The sequence below is a fragment of the Polistes dominula genome, unplaced genomic scaffold, assembly GCF_049000335.1.
Source record: "Polistes dominula isolate Pdom_NZ unplaced genomic scaffold, Pdom_raw_medaka contig_22, whole genome shotgun sequence".
NCBI lineage: Eukaryota > Metazoa > Arthropoda > Insecta > Hymenoptera > Vespidae > Polistes > Polistes dominula.
The window spans coordinates 4,510,897-4,535,322 of record NW_028300966.1 but is presented as its reverse complement, the minus strand read 5'-3'; the positions used below and the strand labels follow the sequence as shown (position 1 = coordinate 4,535,322).

The 24,426-nt window shown below is 30.2% G+C and overlaps 1 long non-coding RNA gene across 1 annotated transcript in view; it reads right to left on the bottom strand.

The window, feature by feature from the left end:
* Nucleotides 1–15,957: 15,957 nt before the first annotated feature.
* LOC149032472 (uncharacterized) overlaps nucleotides 15,958–24,426 on the bottom strand; it is a 26,837-nt gene continuing 18,368 nt past the window's right edge. Inside the window, exons 2-3 of the long non-coding RNA XR_016176703.1 lie at nucleotides 17,261–17,479; nucleotides 15,958–16,952 (exon numbers count right to left, since the gene is read on the bottom strand). This is a non-coding gene — a long non-coding RNA (uncharacterized LOC149032472). The remainder of the gene's footprint in view (nucleotides 16,953–17,260; nucleotides 17,480–24,426) is intronic.

The window sequence follows — 24,426 nt, the reverse complement described above, 5'->3', positions numbered from 1 at the left end:
ATATAACTCGGGCATTAGTGACTATGACGTTACGGCACGGTGCAACGGTTGCACGGTCGATAGTGCAGTCAACTACTGCATTACATGAACTCCTTCGTACTACTATCGCTTATATGTATACTAGGTGTGTGTTGACAAATGACTAATACTATTTTTTTTCTTTTCTTCTATCAAATATACACAATATTATATTATAATATATATATTATATTTATTATATTATATTATATATATTATGTTTTAAATATAATTACATAAATAATAATAAAATAAACAATTAATATAATAATATAAATGTAATTATATAAGTTACTATAAAATAAACCATAAATATAATATTATAAAAATATAATTATAAAATAATTGTAAAATAAATCATAAATATAATATTATATATATAATTACATAAATAATTATATAATAATTGTAAAATAAATTATAAAAATAATATTATACATATAATTATATAAATAATTATAAAAAAATCATTATGGTCGAAAAATCACCCCGCTTAGGATGGGCTGGTCACGTTCTTCACATGGGGGTGGATCGAACAGAAAACGACCATTGGATAGACCGAGAAGTAGATGGGAGGAGAATATTAGGAGGTATTTTAAGGAAATATGTTTCGAAGACCGTGAATGGCGGGGTCGGATTCATGGACGAGAACACTGATGAGATTTAGTTTTTGCGGCAATGAACTTTCGTGTTTCTAGTGCCACTTAATAATAATAATTATTATTATTATAAAATAATTATAAATAAATCACATAAATATAATATTATAAATATAATAAAATATAATATATAATATTTATGATATTAGTAATAATAATAATTAATATATTATATAATATATGTGAACTTCTTTTTAATAAACACAATCATTAGATTTTTCTGAAAATTCATAACGATATATTAATAAATATATATATATTCGATTTATAATATATTCTTCATATATTTTGTATAATAATTTTTCACTAAATTCGAAATTATTTTTCTCGAAAAATCAATCTACAATCGAAATTTCATGCCGATTTTAAGATAAATTTATCTATATTTTAAAAATCTAAATCTAATGTATGATTGAAAAGTTTTTAATCTCGCCAAAAAAGTAAATTTTATTTAGTATAACTTATTCATAATTTTAATATATAAATTGAAAAAAGAAAAAAAGAACAAGAATCAAAAAATGGTTTTGATTAATAATTAAATATAACGTCATTCACTTATGAATCATTTTTCTTTAATTTAATATTTTTCCTAAATTCGTACGAATATTTTCAAAATAAAATACGTAATGAATAATTGCAAATAAAATACCGTAATGAATTAACTTAAAGGAATAAAATGAAAGAATAGTTTTAAGATAGAAAAAAAGAAAGAAAGAAAGGAAGAAAGAAAAGAAGTAGAAATGAAAAGAGACGACGTGCTTCATGTTTTATGTATATATATATATGTGTTAAAGCGAGTAAAAGAGAGTGAGAGAGAGAGAGAGAGTGAGAAATAGTTGGTAGAAGGGAGAAATCCAAGGCCTTGAACTGCACCGACGTCCAGTCGACATTGCAACTAACTTCCCCTCCCCAGTCATCCAACTTGTTCCTCTACCCCTTCTTCTACGTTCACCCTTTCTTCTACCTTCTCTTTCCCCCACTTGCACAGCGTCGCCACTTTCGCCCTCGACCCACACCAACCACCATCACTATCACCCTTTAAGCTTTCGAACATCTTCTTTTTCTTCATTTTTCTTTCCCTGTAAATTCTATCTCTTCTTCCATCTTTGTTTCTTTATTTCTTTTGATATTCATTTTTATGTTTCTCTAATTTTTCTTTTCGATAATATACTTTTATTATTATTATTTTATATATATATATTAAATAACGTAATTATTTATTATATATTTATTATAATTTTATTAATTTTAATATTAAATTATTATTATAATTCTATATTATATATTAAATATTATATAATTTATATATTATTTTATTAATATATTTTATTAATTTATATATTATCTTATTATTATTATTATTATTATTATTATTATTATTATTATTATTATTATTATTATTATGATTAAATAATTTTATAATTTTTCTTGTATTTTTTAATCAATTTAATATTGTGTTTATTTTTAGAAAATAAATTTCTTGGAATAATCCTATACTTATTTTTAAACTAATCAAAATCTTGAAATTTAATTAAGTAATTAATAAGTTTCGAAATGGTTCTTGCATAAACTTAAAATCAATCTAGTTACTTAATTCGACTTGATCATAATTTTTATATACGAGTGATTTATTTATGTTTATATAAGATTTTTGTTCTTTTGATTAAAATTATATTGAATAATTTTATATTATTACTATTGTTATTATTATAATCAATTTGATATCAAATATATTTATACGAGAGTAATTATTTTAGAAAATTCATTTCTCAGAATGTTCATACTTATTTATCGATTAATCAATCGCGTTGTATTATATTAAAGTGAAGAGATTTTTGGAAACATAATTAATCACATTGGATTAGTTCCCTTTAAAGTAATCTATTTAATTAATTAGGCTTATGGTTATTCGTTGATCAATTAATCGTATTTACTAATTTAATTAATTTTTTTACCTAAAAAAAGTATCTTTTTTTTCTAAACCATTGTAAAATAAGCATACGGACTATCCTCTCGATTATTTAAAAAAAAAAAAAGATGAAAAAAAAAATTATTCTTGGATCGCGTTAATCGCGATAAAGGTGAATAAATTCGAGACGAGGTCAGATGAAAAGAAAAAAAGAAAAAAAAAAGAAAAAAGAAAGAATCGTTAATCGAATGATCGAAAACCAATCGATCATCAGGAAACGTATTATATAATCACGAAGATTCATAATAAAATCGATGGTATATTTATATCTTTTTTTCTTTTCTCTCTCTCTCTTTCTTTCTCTCTCTCTCTCTCTCTCTCTCTCTTTCTTTTCTCTCTCTCTCTCTCTCTCTCTCTTTCTCTTTCTTGATATATCTCGAACTGTCTCCGAGTTTGGTTGGTAACATTGTTTACGAGTATAGCTCGTCGTTTATCGCCTATGATTCCGCGCTATGTCAACGTAAACGGGTAACGCTTGGAAAAGTTCCAAGGACGTAAACGGTTTTCATTTCATTCTGGTATAACAGCATTTTGCTGATATAGGATCGATCTTTTACACGTTGCTTGCAACCTCCGTGTTAATTCATTAAAAATAAAAACGAAAATGAATAATATTAAAGCAAAATGTGACGAGAATCTGGCCTCTGTGAAATTTAGATTTTTTCTTTTTGTTTAAATTTTTTCAATTCAATCGGTTCGAAAATTCAATTGAATATCATTTCTTTCGTTCTTTTATATTTGAATCAGTTTTATTTTTTTTTCCTCTTAGAAGAACATTATACTCAATTCTTATTTCAATCAGTGATAACAAAATTTATATCGTTCTCTTTATCCGTAGTTTTTCTTTTTTTTTTATATTAATTTTACGAAGATAAAAATTATTTTTTATAAATACGTAACGAATAAATATCTAGGTATATAATATACCGAAGGGAGGGGGGGGTTGAAAGGTTTTGAGTCTCACTGAAAAAAATAAAAGAAAGAAAGAAAAATTTATATTTCTTATAAATAGAAACGAGTCAACCGATAAAAAAATGGTTTTCATGTTCAAAAGTTCAAAACTAATCAATCCACCAGTGTATTTTTCTTTTCAATTTCGCGATACCAAAATTCATATTTATTTTCCATATTATTTTTTCTTCTGTTAGTTTTCATTTCAATATTGCGAAGAAACAAATTCATACAATACGCGTTATTTTTATACAATACGCATATATATATTTTTCGATTTTACGAGAAAGGAAGTTAATCAACGTCTCCCATGCCAATTTTTCACGACCGGATGTAATCGGTGGTCAGACGCGTACGTCAAATGATTTTCTCCTTTTTTTTTTAATCTTTTCCTACTCACTACGATATCTGGCAACAAACGCGAATGGGGTTGAAGAAGAGTAGGAGGTGTTGGGAAAAGAGGAAGAGGGTGTAAAGGGGTGGTAGATAGAGAGGAAAGGGAAAAGAGAAACAAGCGTTCAAAAGATATTCAGAGACAGAAATCAGTAAATATGCAAGTTTGATGATGAATATCTTTTGAACGCTTAATTTAATCGCCAGAACATAAGACACCATTTTTATACAGCAGTTAATTTCCTACCAAAATTTGTATTGCGCATTTTATAATAGTCATTTATTGTCGAGTTATAAAATTCATAAACAAAAATGAAATTTGTCTTAAAATAATCAAACTTAAATCTTCAATATCATTCACATGGTAAGATTTACAGAAAGAATATAAGATACCTTTTTTGTAGAGCATTAAATTTCCTACAAAATTCTTTCAGAACATTTTTCTGTACAATCAATTAATAATGAGGTATTAATTTTATTCTATTGGACTGAGCAAAAAATAAAAAACTGTGATGCAGAGGATCTTCCTACTAAAATTAAGAGCTCATATTTGGTAAGAATTGTTTTAAGGTGTCTAGCAACCCGTTTTTCCGTAGCACTTGTAAAAAAAAAAATAATTGATTTTTTTGACCCACCCTAATATATATATATAATATTATGCATTATTTAATACAATATTAATATTTTAATACAATATATATATAGATCAATACTCTATTTTGTTTCATTTTCGTGTGATAAGAATATATTTTTCTTTTTCGTCGAAAATATGTTATATTTATCGATAACAAATATAAGTTAATACGTTAATTGTACGATTATGTGTACGTACGTGCGTGGATAGAAAACGGAGATCCGGTACCTTGAACTTTTATCACGTGCACGTAAGTGCTGATAATAACGGACCTGGATGGTTTGCATAAGCGAACGCGTAATCGCAGACAAGGAAACACAATGGGTTCGCATGTAAAAGGCACATTTCCGTGCTCTTGCTTTCGTAATTCTCGCGCTTCGCGAACGTCGTCTTTCTATAGGTCAAAGTGAAACATTCTCTCTCTCTCTCTCATTTTTTTCTCTCTCTTTAATTTTTTTCTCTCTTTCTTTCTCACTTTGTCCTCTTATCTATCACTCTGGCTTTTATTTCATTTCTTTTTTTTTTTTTTTATATTTTGTTTTTTTCCTTTTTCTCCCGTTTCTTTTCTCTTTTTTCGCAATGTATCTCTCTTTACACCGAGATTTAGATCACGACGCTTTCTACGTAATTGTTTTTTTGAACAAAAGATAGAAAAATTTAGTTTTTTTGTTTCTTTTTTTCCCTCCCCTCTACCTTCATTATTATACCGAAGAAAAATAAAACGGTTTTTTTCTTCTTTTCAATTATACAATTCTTTTTTTTTTTTTCAAAATTAATTCCATTGAAAATTGAGTTTCATTACAACGATATTCGTGGGTGGATTGACAAATTTTTAATCTTACGCGGGAACGAAGTTTTTTTTTCGATCATGTTCACTTTTACTTGAAAGAAAAGTATAAAAGTTTATTTTCGTTGAGACTCAGAACTTTTAAACTAACTCTCGTATGTATATAATTTAAAAAAATTACATTATTGTAATATATCTTCCTATAAATATAATAGAAATGTATAATTGAGTGATAAAACATTAATTTATACATGTATATATTTATATGCATACGTAGGTTTTATCAAAATTATTTTAAAAATTTGCAAAGTTAATTACCTTATTTTCAAACTTTTTTAAGCTAATTTCTATAATTACATATTAAAACTATTAAATATTACAATTAAAAATCGAGAAAGTTTGACGTGATGTTAACCAAAAAATTCGTTTAAAAAGTTTCAAAAAAGTATAATTGAGTTTTAAATTCAGTAAGAACTTTTGGCGCACTCGGTATAAATAAATCATCGGCCGAGTTATCTCTAGAATAATTTTATTACGATGTCACATCAAATGTGATTTGATTTTATTTTATATTTAAAAAGTTCGCTTCGAGAAATCTCTCTCTCTCTCTCTCTCTCTCTCTATCTTTTTACTCGCTTCCTATTTTTTTTTCATTTCATTTTTTTATTATTCTTATTCTTGACACAAGAGAACTGCTATTTCTCTTTGCATTTCTTTTTTTGTCTTTTTTCTTTTTCTTTTCTTTATTTTGTATTTTTATTTTCCTCTTTACAAAAGATCAAACGTTTCCATTTTATGAAAGCAAAAGCGATGCTTCAAAAATGTCGGTCTATAAATATCGTGTTAAACTCGTTCAGTGTCATAAAGCATTAGAAATAGCACACACTTTTCCAATTATATAATATCGATAAAAGATATTGATTGCACCAATATATAACAGTGAAAAGTATTTAAAAAATATAAAAGTAAACTACATTTTTTTTTGTTTTTCTAAAAACAATTTCTTTGTATTCGATTAATTAATATTTATTTGTATTTGTCTCTTTTTTAAAATTATCTCTTAATTAAACACTCGTATGCAATATTTTAATATATTTAAATTTTAAATTATAACTTAATATCATTTTCTTGCATAATAAAAGATAACATTTTTTTTATGTTACTTCATTTGGAATTTCTAAATTATCATTTAAAATTTATATTACACTTTATTGAATATTATTTAATATAATTTCATCTGTATGTATTTATATAGTGAATAAAAGGTTGAAATTAAAGTATAATAAGTTTAATTGTATTTTTTTATGTTTGTATAACAATTTTTCTTCCAAGGAATGAAAAAGAAAGGTTGAATTAAATTTAGTTACGAATAGATAACGAAAATTAAAGTCGCAGTTCGCAGTTCAATTACAATCTTCTTTTCTCTCTTTCTCTCTCTTGTTCTCTTATTCGATAAGACAACATTATTGACTGTAGGCAAAAGAGAAATATGATTATTAAATATTTCTTGAATCTTTTTTATGACTACTGACCAAAACAATGATAATGTTGACTCAAGATTGATCCGAGTTGAATTTGTTATCATATGCACACGTGTCGCCCGATTATTTCTCAAAATATACTCTTCTCTCTCTTTCTCTCTTTAATAATATTATTAATCTAATTATTATTGATGAACATGGGTCGCATTTATCGTAATACGCATACAGATCTAATTGAAAAATTTTACTTTCATAAAGAATTAAACATAAAAATGAAACCAATATATTTGTTAAAATTAAAGTCAGAGAAAAGAACCTGTATATTTTATTAACTTTAATATAAATGAAAATTGAATTTGATTTTATTAAGTTTTTAATTGAAATTAAATTATACCTACATTATTTTTATATAGATCTTTTAAAAAATTTAGTATGAATACTTGGACAACGCAACATTGTGTTATTTTCATTTTAATCAAATAAATTATAGAAATGTTGAATTTTATGTTTAATAAATGAATCAAATCGTATACATTAAATCAACCAAATATATGATTTCTTTTTTTTTATATTTCATGATTTGAAATATATTTGTAACAAATTGCTTCAGAATGAAAAGATCATGTAAAAATGTAACTATTACGGTAGCTAACTCGATTTTTTTGGAAAATGGAGATGGGCCACTTTCAAAAGAAACGGCCCATATATTCTTATAAGGGTGTAGAAAAAAATTCTTCGAAAATAAACGGCCATGTTACTGTTATTAATTATCATTGTATGAACATGTTTGTTTTATTCTCCTTAAGGAAACATCCTTACGATATTCTTTTTTCTTCGAGATATATAATTAATTTATTAGAACTAATTAGAGAAAAAGAAAATGCATGTAGTAAAGGATTTCTAATTGATTATGAAAAGAAACACATTTTCCATTCTTCACAATTCCACTAATTAATTGGCAAACCTAACGAGACTATCACTACTACCATCATCACCATTTCTAGAACGTTTAATTATGTATTCATAACTAACCTAAACGACGACTTTTGTTGCCGAAGTTGGCGATTAGTGTACCTTCTTGCACATTCATTTGCATATTTTTAAATTAGATAATCTTAACTAAGTATAAACCTATACTCCTAATACATATTCAAAAAGGGCCCCTTTTATACTTTTAGGTTGAATTAATAAAATTAAAATATCATTGTTATACGTACATTTGCATTAAAAGTACACGTATGTTAAACAAATTAAATCAGATTACAAATTTAAATATCAAACAAAAAGAGAAATTTATTATTATTAAATTGTTTAGAAAGTAATTTAAATGTTTTTTTCGTCGTACCCCTGTCAGGATCAAAATATTTTAACTGATTAAAAAAGGTTGAATAAAGGGTTTTACTTTTTGTACACATTAGGACCTTTTCTACAAAAAATTAATGTTTCAAAGGTTTGAAACGGGATCCATAATGATCTTGTAAGTCTATAAAAATCTAGAAAAAATTAGAATATAACTAAAGGATATTTTTAATCATAATACCAATCGAGGAACCTCGTTGAACTATCTACTACGTCAAACCCTCGACGTAATAATATTATCGAACCCTTTCGAGGTAAACTATGAATACACATTTTACGTTTTCTTCTCACACTTTTTATATGAAAGTTATTTTTTCCTAATTATTATTCTTTTCCTTTTATTTTGTTTTGTTTTTAGTCTTCCTTTTTTTCTTTGACCACACAACGTTCTAATTATAACGTTATAAACTCATCAAACAAAGTATAATAACGTTGACGAGATGAACTATTAAAAATCATATTTTGTTTACGAAAAATTCTCTTCTTTGAATAAATTTATGCGTTATACTTTTATTCCTTTTTTTACATACATCTAAAAGTAAACAAAAAATAATATATGCTTACGAGATCGTATTTATTACTAGTCTAACATTTTTTTTGAGACTTTATAACAATAATATAAAACATAACCTAATATATTAGTTTGTTCGTAAAATAATTTCCTTTATTAGTTCAATTTAGATTTTTAGAAATATGATAATCACAAGTTAGTGAATTATTTTAAAATATTGACAAACTATTCATAATATTAATTAATAATATTAACATTATGCTGTCCGCACGTCTAATCTAGATTTTTTCGTGTCACGCCGATATTTATATTATTATATATTATTATTTATTATATTATATTTATTTTTTTATTTTTTATTTATATGTATATATAATTTTATAATTATATATAATTCGAATAATTTCCGAATAGCACCAACGTGAAGCTACTACCAGCACGTACTCAAAAGTTTTCGCATGGCACTAACGTGGAGCCACCGGACGTCATAATGTTAATATAAAGTAAATGACGAAGTGAATTTTTTTGCAATTGAAAAAAAGGAAAATTAAAGAGAAGAAAAGGTCTAAAAATCTGCTTTTTATAATTAACGGTACATATAATACGTATAGTATATGTGTGCTTACGTATGTGAATATATTTTTTGCATCAAGAAGTTGTGCATGAGCAGCGACCGGATAATATTCGACAGAGGAGGTCGTCGTCGACGTCGACGTCGAGGACAACGTTAACAACGACGACGACGACGACGACGACGACGACGATGACGACGACGACGATATAACCAAAGAGGTCACAGCTCGTTCACGTGCACGAACCTTCGATTCTGCATTTGTGGTGAGCGGGTAAAGAACCGGGGTATTAACAGCGAGTCAACCCTGACATTTTGTTATATGACGCCAGCCAGCGCCATTCCATATCGTAGAAATCTTTTTTTCCGGTCTTATTGGAAATTCATTTACGAGGCTTTTACCTTGAACCGAAACTTTTCCATAATACAAAAACTACGTGCATAGGAAAAGAAATTTAAAATAATAATTATTTCTTCCATAAATATTATAATTAATAACGAATAATAGCAATAGTTATATTTGTAAGAGTTATATATTACAGTTTGATAAAATAAACAAATACGAGGTTTTTACCTTGAACCGAAACTTTTTCATAGTCCAAAAACTACGTGCATAGAAAAAAGAAGTTAAGAATAATAATTATTCCTTCCATAAATATTATAATTAATAACGAATAATATTAATAGTAATATTTGTAAAAGTTAAATTATGATTTGATAAAGTAAACAAAATAATTAAATAAGTAAAAATAGGAATAAATTATTTATTCTTTTGCAAAATACTCAAATAACAATAATAATCATGATATTTGGTTTTTATCGAAAATTATTCATCAGTAATTATTAGCTGTGGGATATAATAAAATTGCTTCGAGCGTTTCGAAACTTTAGCACTTGCTAAAACGAGATCTACATAATAGTTATAATAATAATAATATTTGTTATTATAATTATATCAAATAAATATGAATAAAATTCAACAAACAGGTAATATATATACAATAATACTGATAGCAATAATAATAATTGATGTTTAATTATTATCGATAATTAATAAACCTCAAAATTTAAAATCTAAACCGTTAATCAAAAAATTAGAGACGTAAAATAATATGCGCTCTAGTTAGAAGAAAAGAAAATGGTAAAAAGTGCAGCTTTTTGTACTAGCAAGTGCGGCCTTGACTTGGTGACGATAAACTCGGTTTAATCACCCGAGGTACATCAACGTCGATAGTCGATGGTCAAACGCGAAAGGGTATATGTCCCATAATAATCCATTCGCGTGACATTGACGTCAATCCAACCCTCGAACGTTCACAGTTCTATGCGTGTTGTTATATGTTCTTGTTGTTCGGACGTCATCGGACTCGAAAGGTCAAGCTCCTATTAGAAATTCCGTTATTATAAAATTACGTTAATAATTTCATATACGTAATGTTTATTATAACACGTTAAATATACTTTATATAAATCGATTGGAAAATATTAAATTAATGAAACTAGTATATATAGATATAATATGTCTTATTGTAATATATCATTTCAAAGTTATAATTATTTTGGTGCTTAAATAAATTTTGATTAAATCAGTTAGCTGTTTACCTTTTTAAAGAAGCTGCTAGAAATATCAACTTTGTATATTCTGAATATTTTCCGATCTGATTAAATTGTATTTGTTCAATCGATTAAATTAACTCATTTCAGTTTGTTCTTTCGTTAGAAATAAAATTATGAAAATTAATTAAGATTTCGCAGTTGTTGATAATGGGAACACGAAAATTGGGTCTAACTTTGGAAACAAGGCTAAATGGAACACACGTTTTATAGGAACCTTAGTTATTTTCTTTATGTCACTTGTCTACTACTGAAATGGGTCTCACGAATTAGGATTACACCATGTATATTATATTTGCATTTACACATATACACACATGCACACATACATACATAAATTTTCTCTACCTCTCTCTCGTGTTTTCTGCATCAAGAAGTTCTCTTGCTTGCATCGTCGCGCTAATTCACAGTTTTCATCCAGCACTTGTAGCCGTCGTCGTCGACGAGACGACCGAAAATAAACTCGTCGACGTAAATCCCGATCCGTTGTCGACGATAAATATCCTTTTGGTCGTCGTTTTTTCGATGGATAAAGTATAATGAAGATTAAAAGCGAGTACGTAGGGAAAAAGGACAAATATTGTGTAAAATCATGATCAGATTTTATTAATAACTGATGTTATCGAATATATTAAAATAACTTACTCACAAATTAATAATCAATTTAGATAATATACGTATATATTACAGTGGGTCAAAAAAATCAATTATTTTTTTTTTACAAGTGCCACGGAAAAATGGGTTGCTAGACACCTTAAAACAATTCTTACCAAATATGAGCTCTTAATTTTAGTAGGAAGATCCTCCGCATCACAGTTTTTTATTTTTTTCTCAGTCCAATAGAATAAAATTAATACCTCATTATTAATTGATTGTACAGAAAAATGTTCTGAAAGAATTATGTAGGAAATTTAATGTTCTACAAAAAAAGTATCTTATATTTTTTCTGTAAACCTCACCATTTGAATGATATTGAAGATTTAAGTTTGATTATTTTAAGACAAATTTCATTTTTGTTTATGAATTTTATAACTCAACAATAAATGACTATTATAAAATGCGCAATACAAATTCTTGTAGGAAATTAACTGCTCTATAAAAATGGTGTCTTATGTTCTGGCGATTAAATTAAGCGTTCAAAAGATATTCATCATCAAACTTTCTGTCTCTGAACATCTTTTGAACGCTTAATTTAATCGCCAAAACATAAGACACCATTTTTATAGAGCAGTTAATTTCCTACAACAATTTGTATTGCGTAAAATAATTAAAATCCTATTTCTCATGACACAAACGTGGTGCCACCAGCGCTTGACCAATAATTTCCGCATGACACCAACGTGGAGCTATTATCGTTTGCTTGATAATTTCCGCATGGCACCACTGTAGTGCCACCGGCGAAAGACCAATAATTTCCGCATGACACCAATGTGGTACTACCAAATTTTTTTGTTTGCCCTTTGGTTTGTAATCGAAAGTTAGAACATCGATAACAAATTTAGCAACGTTGCGTCGTCATCGTTGATGCTTGAGATTTTTCGATTTTAGGAGAAAGGAAGCCAATCAACGTCTCCCATGCCGATTTTTCACGACCGGATGTAATCGGTGGTCACACGCGTACATCAAATGATTTTCTTCTTTTTTTTTTAATCTGTTCCCACTCATTACGATATCTGGCAACAAACGCGAATGGGGTTGAAGAAGAGTAGGAGGTGTTGGGAAAAGAGGAAGAAGGTGTAAAGGGGTGGTAGATAGAGAGGAAAGGGAAAAGGGAAACAAGCGTTCAAAAGATATTCAGAGACAGAAATCAGTAAACATGAAAGTTTGATGATGAATATCTTTTGAACGCTTAATTTAATCGCCAGAACATAAGACACCATTTTTATAGAGTAGTTAATTTCCTACCAAAATTTGTATTGCGCATCTTATAATAGTCATTTATTGTCGAGTTATAAAATTTATAAACAAAAATGAAATTTATCTGAAAATAATCAAACTTAAATTTTCAATATCATTCAAATGGTGAGGTTTACAGAACAAATATAAGATACCTTTTTTGTAGAGCATTAAATTTCCTACAAAATTCGTCTAGAACATTTTTCTGTACAATCAATTAATAATGAGGTATTAATTTTATTCTATTGGACTTAGAAAAAAATAAAAAACTGCGATGCGGAGAATCTTCCTATTAAAATTAAGAGCTCATATTTGGTAAGAATTGTTTTAAGGTGTCTAGCAACCCATTTTTCCGTGGCACTTGTAAAAAAAAAATAATTGATTTTTTTGACCCACTCTAGTATATATTATATATATTATTAATGCAACGTCGTAATTAAGCATACATTTATCAAGCAAAATATCATAACTTATTGATATGAAATTAAAATTTCATTTGTCATTTATATTTTCTCTTATATACATTGGATCAATGGCACGTATTTAAAAAAATATATTATATTCGTATAACAAGCTTGAACTATATTTTCCCATAATCATTGAATAGAAATTCAAAATTTATTGATTATATTTTTAATGTAAAAAAAATATTGCAATAATATGAAATAATTATATAATGTGAAATGAAAATAAAAATATTCAATCAATCCAGACCAACGACAGGAAGATGGAACACGAAAAGAAAAATGACGGATCACGTGACTCGTTTACCACTTTCATCCATCTTTCTTTTTTTCTTTAAACGTAGTCGTAATCCATCGTATGTTGTATATATCCTTCAGACTATTTTATTCAACCATAGTATCTATTTACGCGTATATATTTACTTTTATATTTAGTTACGTTTCTTCTTAGTCATGTCGTTGGTTAAATTCGTGTTAGAGGTTAGAAGCCGTTTCACAGACACAACAGATAACATATGCGGTGACCTCTTCCTCGTTACACGTCCGAACGAGTAGCTAGCTAGTCGGGTAATCGAATTCATTTATGCTGGATCGTACCACCTCGATCTTAAAACGTTCTCGTCTACTAACGATCGACGAACAGGCCTACTCGATCAACAACAAGAATTTCTTCGATCGAATCAATCGTTGAGAGAGAGAGAGGGAGAGAGAGATAGTAAAAACTTAGAGTAATATTATCATTAGGACAAAATTTCCCACGTCTTTATCGAATACTTTTTATCATTTTTTATTTTCCAATTAAAAAATATTAAAAATCTTTGTTATTTAAGTATAAAAACAAAATAAGTATCCACACCTCATTGTACATTGAATCAAAAATAAATTTAATCAAATATACCAAATACATACATGTAAATATTATATTTTTATTAGTCTTTTTATATTTAAAATGGAAGCAATATTTATAAAGATTATAAGTATCTATGTTATTTGAATACAAACAATTGTAATCCTCCACAGTGTATTTTAATATTTAGATTAAGGGTTGAAATATGATTTTATTTTTAATTAATTTCGCATTGAACTTGAAAAGTTCATTAATAAAAATTTGGTACAAATCCATGTATATATAAAATAATAGATATATAAATAATATTATTAATATTATTATTAAAAAAGAAAGAAACAAAACATTAAATTAATCATCTAAATTAAATGTCTATTTCGTGTTAAACAGAAAGAAATCTAATGCGTCAGTTAATCTAAGAGTTTTCATAGAATTACATGTAAATGTCCTTTCCATTCTCATCTCTCTAAGCTTTCGTTTTCGCGTGTCGAGAATCGTTTGGATATCTTGAGACGAAACGCGTCGGCGGTCGGCTGGCCCGTATGAAACAGGCGTGGCTTGAGAAATACATTGCTCGTGCGCGTACAAGAGAAAGAAAGAAAGAAAGAGAGAGAAAGAGAAAGGAAGAAAAGAAAAAGAAATGACTTTACGAGCTAGAGAGCGAAACTTTAACGAAGATTATAACGTCGACGTACGTAGTAGAACGTAACTCGAGCAGTAAAGAACGAACTGGCCACGAAAAAGGGTGCCTATCGACCGCTAGTTTTCTGCATATAAACCACCTACACCTTTCATGATGTTCTCTGCATAAAAGAGAGACAGAGATAAACATATATATTTGCGTGTGTATATGTATAGGAAAAAAAGAATAAGCAAGAGAAATATATATATATATATATATATATATATATATAAATGTATATAAGTGTGTGTATGTATATGCATGTGTATATTCAAAGGGAAAATGGAGTAAGTGAGAAAGGGAAAGAGAGATAGTGATCGATACGCAGCTTTGTTGTCGCATTCGCCAATACTCACGTATCCATGCATTCTAACGAACCTTACCAAGGGGTTGTCTATATCTGGGGAAGGGAATGTATGTATGTGTGTGTGCACGTTTGTGTTTGTATATAAGAGAAAAGGGGAGAGAGAGAGAGAGAGAGAGAGAGAGAGAGAGAAAGAGAGAGAGAGAGGTAGACATAGCAGAGACGCGACTGACCTCTTTGCACCAGGAAGGCTTCTTAAGGAAGGTCAATTTTAAGTAGGAACTCGCGAGACGATAGTAGTTCTCCTTCCAATGAAAGCTTGCACACTCATTTTCAGCTTGATAATGATTATAGTGATAAGGTGAATGTTTTTTTTTCTTTTTTCTTCTATGCTTCTTCAGATTATTGTTTATTCTTTCTTTTCTTTATTAATAGAGACTGTGACAATATAAATATAAGTTTGTTCGAATATGTTAATATTAGGTTAATTTAAACTTTCAAATTTTTTTAAATACATTTTATTATTTCGTATTACAGTCGTACTTGTTAATATATATATATATATATATATATATATATATATATATATATATATATATATATATATATATATATTATTGTTTTTTTATAAAATAATATAATTATAATATTTTAATATAATATATATTAAAATAAATTGTAATAAATATTAAACTTATATAAATAAAATTTTTAATACATAATATTAAATTATTATAACATAATAATTTTATAATTATTTAGTAACAATTATACATATATTATATATATAAGTTTGTAGAATTAATTAAATAAATGATTGATATTTCTTGTATAGTCCGGAAAAACGTTTAGATGGAAGTGTATATTTCGGAAAAATGTATTATTTTGTAATAAAATTTTGTTGTTAATTTTTCTATCAATCGTATTAATGACCGACCACACGTTTATCTTTACTACTTCGGTGGAAGTCTGATCAAAGAAGTAGTAACTGCCAGAGAGAGGTTGCTGAAATAGAAGTGGTCGGTGTGTAAGCATAGTCAGACAATCTGCTCTACCTGCAACCAACCGCTATTGAATTTAGTAATAAACTCAACTAAGTTTTGGTTACGTATATTTAACTAAAATATTTGAGTATTAAGACGTTACTTATTAAAGAATATAATTTTAATTGCCTTATAAGACGGTACTCTGAAAAAACAGTTTTTACACTAATATACGATAAACAAAAAATTACAATTCAAACAACTTGAAACAGAAATATTTCCTAAATAATTTCGATAAAATAAGGAACTAATTATACTTGTTATAACAAAATTGAGTATATATGAAATAAACAAAATGGAAAAGTGTATATATATATATATATATGTATATTAGGTCTACCGAAAAATTCTGTCCGTTCAAACAAACACTGATTCTATTTTTTGCCTTTAGGGATAACTCATTTTTAAAAAAATGTGATTATACAAATTGCCATCAAGTTGTCAAGAAGTCATAAATAACGATGACAATTATATTATTCGATAAAGTTTATTCGAGGTATGTGTGAAAAAAATTACTTTTTTTTTCTGAGAACTTTCCGGTAGACTAATATATAAGATTGTTCAATCAAAAATAAATTTTATTCTCTATTCAAAAAATTGGGGATGGTAAAGAATAAGTTGAGAGTTCGATCAGAAAATGCTCTCATTCTCTATCATGAAACGATATCCTTCAGGATCGATAGTCCTGAAGACATTTCCTCGGGGATAAACTCGGTCGGGATTCAGTGGCGCCAAAAGCGTCGATGCTTCGTGGGATGAATTATGTCGACTGTGTATGCAAGAGAAAGAGACAGAAATGTATACATATATATATATATAGACAGAGAGAGAGAAAGAGAAATAGAGAAATAGAGAAAGAGAGAAAGAGAAAGAGAGAGAGAGAAAGAGAAGGTGAGGAAGAAAGGGAAAGAGGATAAGCAAGGCTGCCGACACAGTGGCACCGGTGCAGCGGCCGAAATTTAGACCAAAGTCGATGTTAGAAGTAAGTCCTCGACTTTAGCCAACTCCAGTGCCATCGCGGAACGTTTATTGATCGCGCCAATGCAAGCTGGGCCACAGCTGGCCGGGTTTACCAACCTGATTGCAAGTTTGTCCGTTGCTTGCTGACTGGCTGGCTGGATGGTTGGCTGACTGGCTGACTGGCTCCTTGGATTCCTCAACGAATGAAGGGAGGTGGGGCATAGAGACGCATACCGTGTTTCCATGCCGAATTTCCTGCTGTTTGGCGTCACCGATCCTTGTTTACAACCAGCGGTCTAGAGCTTTTCGGTGAATTCAAACTGGGAATATGTGTCACTGAGAAATGGGAAAATTTATATTAGACAGTTACACAAGAGGGATTAAATATCATCGATTTAATTAAATCGATCAATGATATTAATTGACATAAAACATTGACATGACTTAATTTGACTTGGTAGGTAATTAGTTATGTCTTTGAAAATTCATCGTATTATAATATAATTTGATAGAAAATGAAATAGAGTTGTTATCGTTTGATAAAATATTTAGTGTTAGTTCTCTGGGTAAATGAACGAAAGTCATACGAATGATGCAGATTTGTATCCAAAGAATAAAAAGAGAATAAGAAGAAGAAGAAGAAGACTGCGAAGAAAGAAAGGATCAAAAGAGAAAAACAGGAGTAAATAACCGGAGGGAGAACGATACGTTTGTCGTTCTGTAACGAGACGGCAAAACCCTTCCAAAAATATCTTATTTTGTCGCGCTGTTAGAAATCGTGCTCTCACTTTCGATTCCGCCACCATGGTTTCGGACTAAATTTCTCCAGTCAATCGTAAACATGGTATCCCCGATCTAGGCCTCTTTAATTTGCTTTCGACTAAACATATCTTTCGTTTGATCTACCAAAAGCTTTCATTCTTTTAAAAATTCTCTTTTAAGGAATGAGATATTATTTTCATAGGGATGGTAAAAAAGGGTGTTGAATAACACGTATGATTTTTCTTTGTTTTCTTAACCCTTTCTATTTTTATCGTGCAGTCATATTTCAGAGCCAACATGCGAATATATTCTTGTCGTTAGCTGGTCACAAATCCAAGATAAATGACGAGTGTGTATTTGGCCCAAAATTATTGCACTCAAATTCTTTTATTGATATTTCATATTTATTTGAATTTCAGTTATATTATATTTATAATATATCAACACAGGATGATCCTTGCAACTGGATCAAGATGCTACTTTATATTAAATAAAAATAGAAAGAAATGAGAAAAGAAAGCGTCATATGGCATAACTTAATTTCCTGTTTTCTTATTTTAAATGTGAATGTAACGATGCACCTGCCAAGTACAATTGCATCTTATTCTTTAATGCAACCCCATTTTTTTTTTTTTAAATCAATCAAATATATATTTTTTAATTAGTTTAAAAATTAATAACATAATAGCAATATATGAGAATTGTTCTTGTGAAATATTTAAAAAAAGAATATCTGTATATATTTGTATATATGGTTTAATCAATTTTAATCAAGGAAAACAATTTCGATTAGATTCCTGCGTAATACCACGTCACGATTGCTCTGTTCAATAATCTGACATTGCGATAGAGCAGTTACACGATTGCAGAGGGACAGAAAGAAAGACACATAGAGTGAGAGTGAGAGAGAGAGAGAGAGAGAGAGAGAGAGAGAGAGAGAGTGAAACGTGATTCCCCTATTGGGGTGAAACTAATCGATCGGTTGGACATCGAAACAGTCGAGTGCTGAAAGAATAGGGGAAGAAATTTCTTTCGGAATCCGTACTCTCTTTAGTGAGCCCACTCAACTTGGACTCGATATGAGGAAAACGCAGTAACTATACGGATATAGCATAGCAGCAGACTATAACAGAGTAGAGGAACGAGTCGTCGTATAAAATGTAAAAAAGCGTGTTGGTTGGGGCTATAGAAAAGTTACCGGTAACTCATGAACGAACTCGCGAAAGAGAAAGAAAAAAAGAGAGGGATTGGTCGAGAGGGAGAGTAAAGTAGGCAAAGGGGGGAGAGGGTTGTATCCTCCCAGAGAGAGGAAACGAGGAAAGCTCTATCGATCGTTAAGTCTGTAGGCCGTCTGCCTCGGGACAAGAGCATAATGTACGCGTTGATGGAAAGAGAACGAAAGAGACGAAGCGACAGAAACGATAGAACGGTGGATAGAAGTGGGGTTTCGAGGTAGCAGAAAAGAAGTGGAGGAGGAGGAGGAGAGGAGGATACGAAGGGGAAATGGGAGAGAGGTAGAGGGTTTGAAGAGGGTCGAAGTACGAAAGCTCCTCGTCGTTCATTCGTTCGTTCGTTCGTTCGTAGTCGTCGTATACTGCTGGCAGAGTTGAAGGACGATCAGGGCGTTTATTTAGCGACTCTGAAGTGAATTTCCTTTTCTGTCCGCTAGACGGCACGACGAACATTATCAATGGGGGACCAACTTCGAAGTTTCGTGCAGTTAATCACTAACTTTTCTAGCTAAGGCCAGTATTATTAGAATTGGACTTGATTGATTATTAGAGAATGCTTTGTTTTAAATACCAATGTAAGATAATTAATGGAATGATTTATTAGATTTTTATTTTTTGTTGCTATACTTCTTTTCGCGCGTTAGGAAAAAAATGAGAGTGAAGTTTTACGATGCGCGCGCACAGCGACATGAAAATTTCTACACCCTGAAGTTAGTCGATACTTCTCGACTATCGATAAATCGATATTTTTTTTATTAAGGTTTTATAGGAGGGCAACGTTTCTATCAGCTATTTTACTATTACTTATACTTTTTTACTTACTGTACTTGTACGAAAAGATACTAATATGTATTAATAGAATTAGAAATAATCGTTCGTTATATATAGATATTAGATATTTAAAATATAAATATAATTATATTTATGTATATTTTGGAGATCGTTGACACCGATTAAAATAGTACGGGTAAGTCGATGTTGTGATTTTGCGGGGGAATATTTGGTCGCTACGCCGCTTATCGTTGATAGTAATGACCAGTGCGATAAGGTGTCAATGTCACGGTTCCGAGAAATTATCGTCGCGCAACAGGGAGCGCCCGCAGCCGCTACGAAATCGCTGGAACGATAATGGCCGACACTGAGGACGTAATAAACGTGTGCCGTGCCCATGAGAATAACGATTATAGCTTAGGCGATTTTTCTTTCCTCGGAGAATGATACGACCTTCGTAACTATAATTAATTCTTCTTTTTTTTTTTTTGTACATACAGAAATTGATCACTTAATCGAAAACATATTGTTTTCAAATTAGAAGTTATATTTTCCATATAACGAATTTTAAATGAAATTCAATATATCGAACATAAAAGAAATAGCCGTTAAATCATAAGACACGTAACGTATTATTAACCTCACTCTTTTTTTAAATACTTTTATTTGTAATATTTCGTATTATTTCTTAATAGGAATTCAATGAAACCAATCATTAACGATAACGATCATAAAGTTTCGTACTGTCGGCGTTTATTATCCCTTAAGTTTTATGAACCGGGTAAGGAGGGTCGATGCCTCCTGTACGTCGAACGAACTTAATCCTGCTTATCTATTTATCGAATCTCCCACGAGACGACATCGTTCGATGCGCTTAAAGAAGAAAAGTGAGAAAAAAAATGAGAAGAGGGACTCTCACGAATCTTTGGAAAGTGTCGTCTCGTCGCGATAAGAGAGTCGAAAAAGATCGGAAAAAGATGGTCTAATATATAAGAGAAAGAAAGAAAAAAAGAGGGTTAGTGAGTGTAAGTACTCTCTTCTCCTCCCTGAGCTCTTGATTTTTTCGAAAGGAATCATTGTTCTTAAGAAGAAGTTATATGCATGTAAGCTGGTAACTATAGGATCAATAGTTTTCAACATTTTTCTAACATTTATGCTGACAATAAATATTTATAATTAATTGATTGATTATTTTTCGTTACAAATAAATAATTAAAAAATAAATCTTTAAAAATATTTATACGATTTTGTAACAAAAGTAAAATAAAAAACTATACATTGTTGCATACTGCAGAAAGAAAAAAGAATTATTAGAACACTCTGTATATGAATGTGGTATAGAAAATAGCGTTCGTTCGTTAAACCAATAAAAATAATTTGATCTATAATGTATAATAATACTTAACCGAGCGTACGAAAAATGATCAAAAATGGATTAGTACTAAAACGATAGATATTAAGAATAAATTAGCAAATTGGTGTGTCCGCCAAAGATATTATTAAAGATCGAAAAGAAGAAATATGTATGTAAGATGGCAATGGAGAGATAGGCGTTTATAAAAGAAATGTAGAGACGCGTTCGTCGGCAGGAATTCGGCAATAAAAAGATAGATCCAATTACTCTTGCACTCGTGGACCACGCAACTGGCATCGTAAATCATGCGCAAACAATCAATGAGGACGAATAACGACGGTTATTCAATAGAAGCTCGTTCCCAGGCAGAACACCAGCCAAAACCCATCAATCTTCGTTCGCCTTTGGACATGTTTCTAGAGAGAAAGAGAGAGAGAGAGAGAGACAGAACACGAGATAGGTCAACCATCCCAATTCTGAATCTCCGGTTCTCTGGTTGAAATCAAGAAGAATATTTGTCAAAAGATAAAAAGAGAGAACAAGAGTATATGTTCATGTGTGTAGGGCCAGGAGGTTGGGGGAGGGTGAGCTAGAAGGGAAACGACACGGTTTATCCAAGGTCCTTGACGGCATTTCGTTCGTTCCCGACGGGCAACGATCTGGCTGGGACAACATCAGCAACGTTAGCCTCACCCTCTTTCGCTTATTTTTTTTTCGTAGGCGTGACATTGACCCTGGCATCGATCCCGAGGATATATAGCATGAGACCTTCCTTCCTGTCGCGTTCTTCCACCTTTCCGGGCTTCTTCGGGTTAGTTCGAGTTTATTCGTGTATCCGCAGTACCGTTTTGGCAAGACCAAATAGATGACGAAAAAGAAGAAGAAGGAAAAGAGGAGAAGAGGAAGAAGAAGGAGGAGAAGAAGAAGAAGAAAAAATAGTAGTAGATGAGAAGACACAAACAGTGTCGATCGCGAAAGAGAAAGATAGAAAGAGCAAACGCGAGCCACGTGTAGGAAAGAGAAAGAGTGAAGGAGAGGGGGAAGGAAACGTGCGGAGGGGGACGTGCGAGCATCTGGCGACCTTGGGCCGACCCCAAGCAAGGTCGCAGACGAAGCATGCTCCTCCCCACCCAACACCTCGACCGCGCCCGCCAGTTCTCTCATTCCCTCTGCTTCTCTCTCTCTCTCTCTCTCTCTCTCGCTCATACACATACACACACATTCGCTGTTGTTCCTCTTCATTCCATCAGCAGCGAGTTTTGTTCTCGTATTGAATCCCAAATTTAGAAAAGGAAGATCGATGCGCATGTATGCAAGCATCTTTCGTTATATATGCGTGTAGCCAAATTCAGTTATCCCAGAAATGTTGTTACTCATAATCATCATAATAATAATCGATAAATCTTTCTTTGTTTTACTCATTTATCATTGTCCGTTTAGATCTAAAAAGGAGATCTCAGGTCGGTGTCTGTCTCGTTCAGCGATGACGTTAGTGGTATTGGACTGGGTGGGGTCGTTGAATGGCCGAGAGGCCGACGATCGACTCAACTCCGATGGGTTATAAAAAGCAGCACCAGTAGCAGTAACACCAGCACCAGCACCAGCATCAACACCAGCATCAGCATCAGCATCAGCATCAGCATCAGCATCAGCATCAGCAACAGCAGATTCATGAAGAGATGCTAAGAAGAACACGGGACTCAACGTTTTCCAATGATTTATGTAAACACGGGTAGAGGACCTTGCGGGAGGTTCTCCCACATGCGTAGGCAGCAGTAACACGCAGTCCGTCGTGACCCCGCAACCACCACCACCACCAAACTACGGCTACCATCATCAGCCCCATCCCCACCTTCACCTTCTCCACGGCCGTCTCCACCACCGCCTCTGCTACCACCTCAGCAAGGCGTCCAAGCCGACGCGTCTTCTTGCGGCTAACAACCCCGTCGTCTCGTCTTGAGGACTTCAACCCCCTCGTTTTCTTACACCCTTATCAACTTCACCTTTCACTCTCTCTGTCTTTCCTTCTTTCTTTCATTCTTTCTTTCTTCCTTCCTTTCTTTATTTATTTCTTTATTTCTTTTTTTTTTCAAACGCGATTAAGCCTACTGAAAAGTTTTTTCTATTTTTATAAGGCTTAGTATATAGTATACAGATATATGTATATATATTTCCTTTTAATGGATAATATTAAATTACCAAGAATATATGGATATATATAATATTTTTTTCTTTTTTACAGGGTAGTATTTAATTAAGTTCGATGTACCATTTCTTGACGATTTAACTTTTTATTCACTTTTTCTTTCCCTCTCTCTCTCTTAATTTATTTGGTTTCTTTTTACACCTCTACGAAAAAAATTTTTTTAAATTTTTATTAAGTTATAAATATCTAGAAATATATTTTTTTTATTAAGTAATATTTAATTAAGGGAAATGTATGAATATATTATATGTATTCTTTTATCAGGTACTATTTAAATAAATTAGATATATATTATTTCTTATCTACCTAATCTTTTATTCACTCTCTTTTGTTTATTTATTTATTGTTTTCTTTTTTAAACGTGATTAGGTCTACTTAACATTTTTCTTCATTTTTTATATATAAAGCCAGGAATATAAATTTATTCACATATATATGTATAATACTTATTTAATAATATATATTTAAGAGTTCAATGTCTCATTTCTTACACCCTTATCGACCTAGTCTCTTACTCTCCCTATTTCTTTCTTTATTTATTTCTCTTGTTCTCGAAGGTAATAATTTTTTCATTACTTAATTCGAGGAACTTTTACTAAAAGAGTTACAAACTCATATCCTAAATTTCTTGATAAATCTAATTTTTTAACTATAATATATATATTTATCATATTTTAATAATAAATAATATTACTACATTATATATAGTATATAAAATATAGAATAAAAATTATATTATATGTATATTATATATAATATAATATATATTATATATTATTATAATATATTATAATTAAATATATTATTATATTACTATACTTTATGTGTGTGTGTGATTTAATTTATTATTACCCATACCATACTTTAATAAATTAACACCAGACCAATGTATTCATCTATTACGTTTATTATGTTTGTTCATTCTGCTTGATCAGCTTCGTTCGATAATTCATAATAT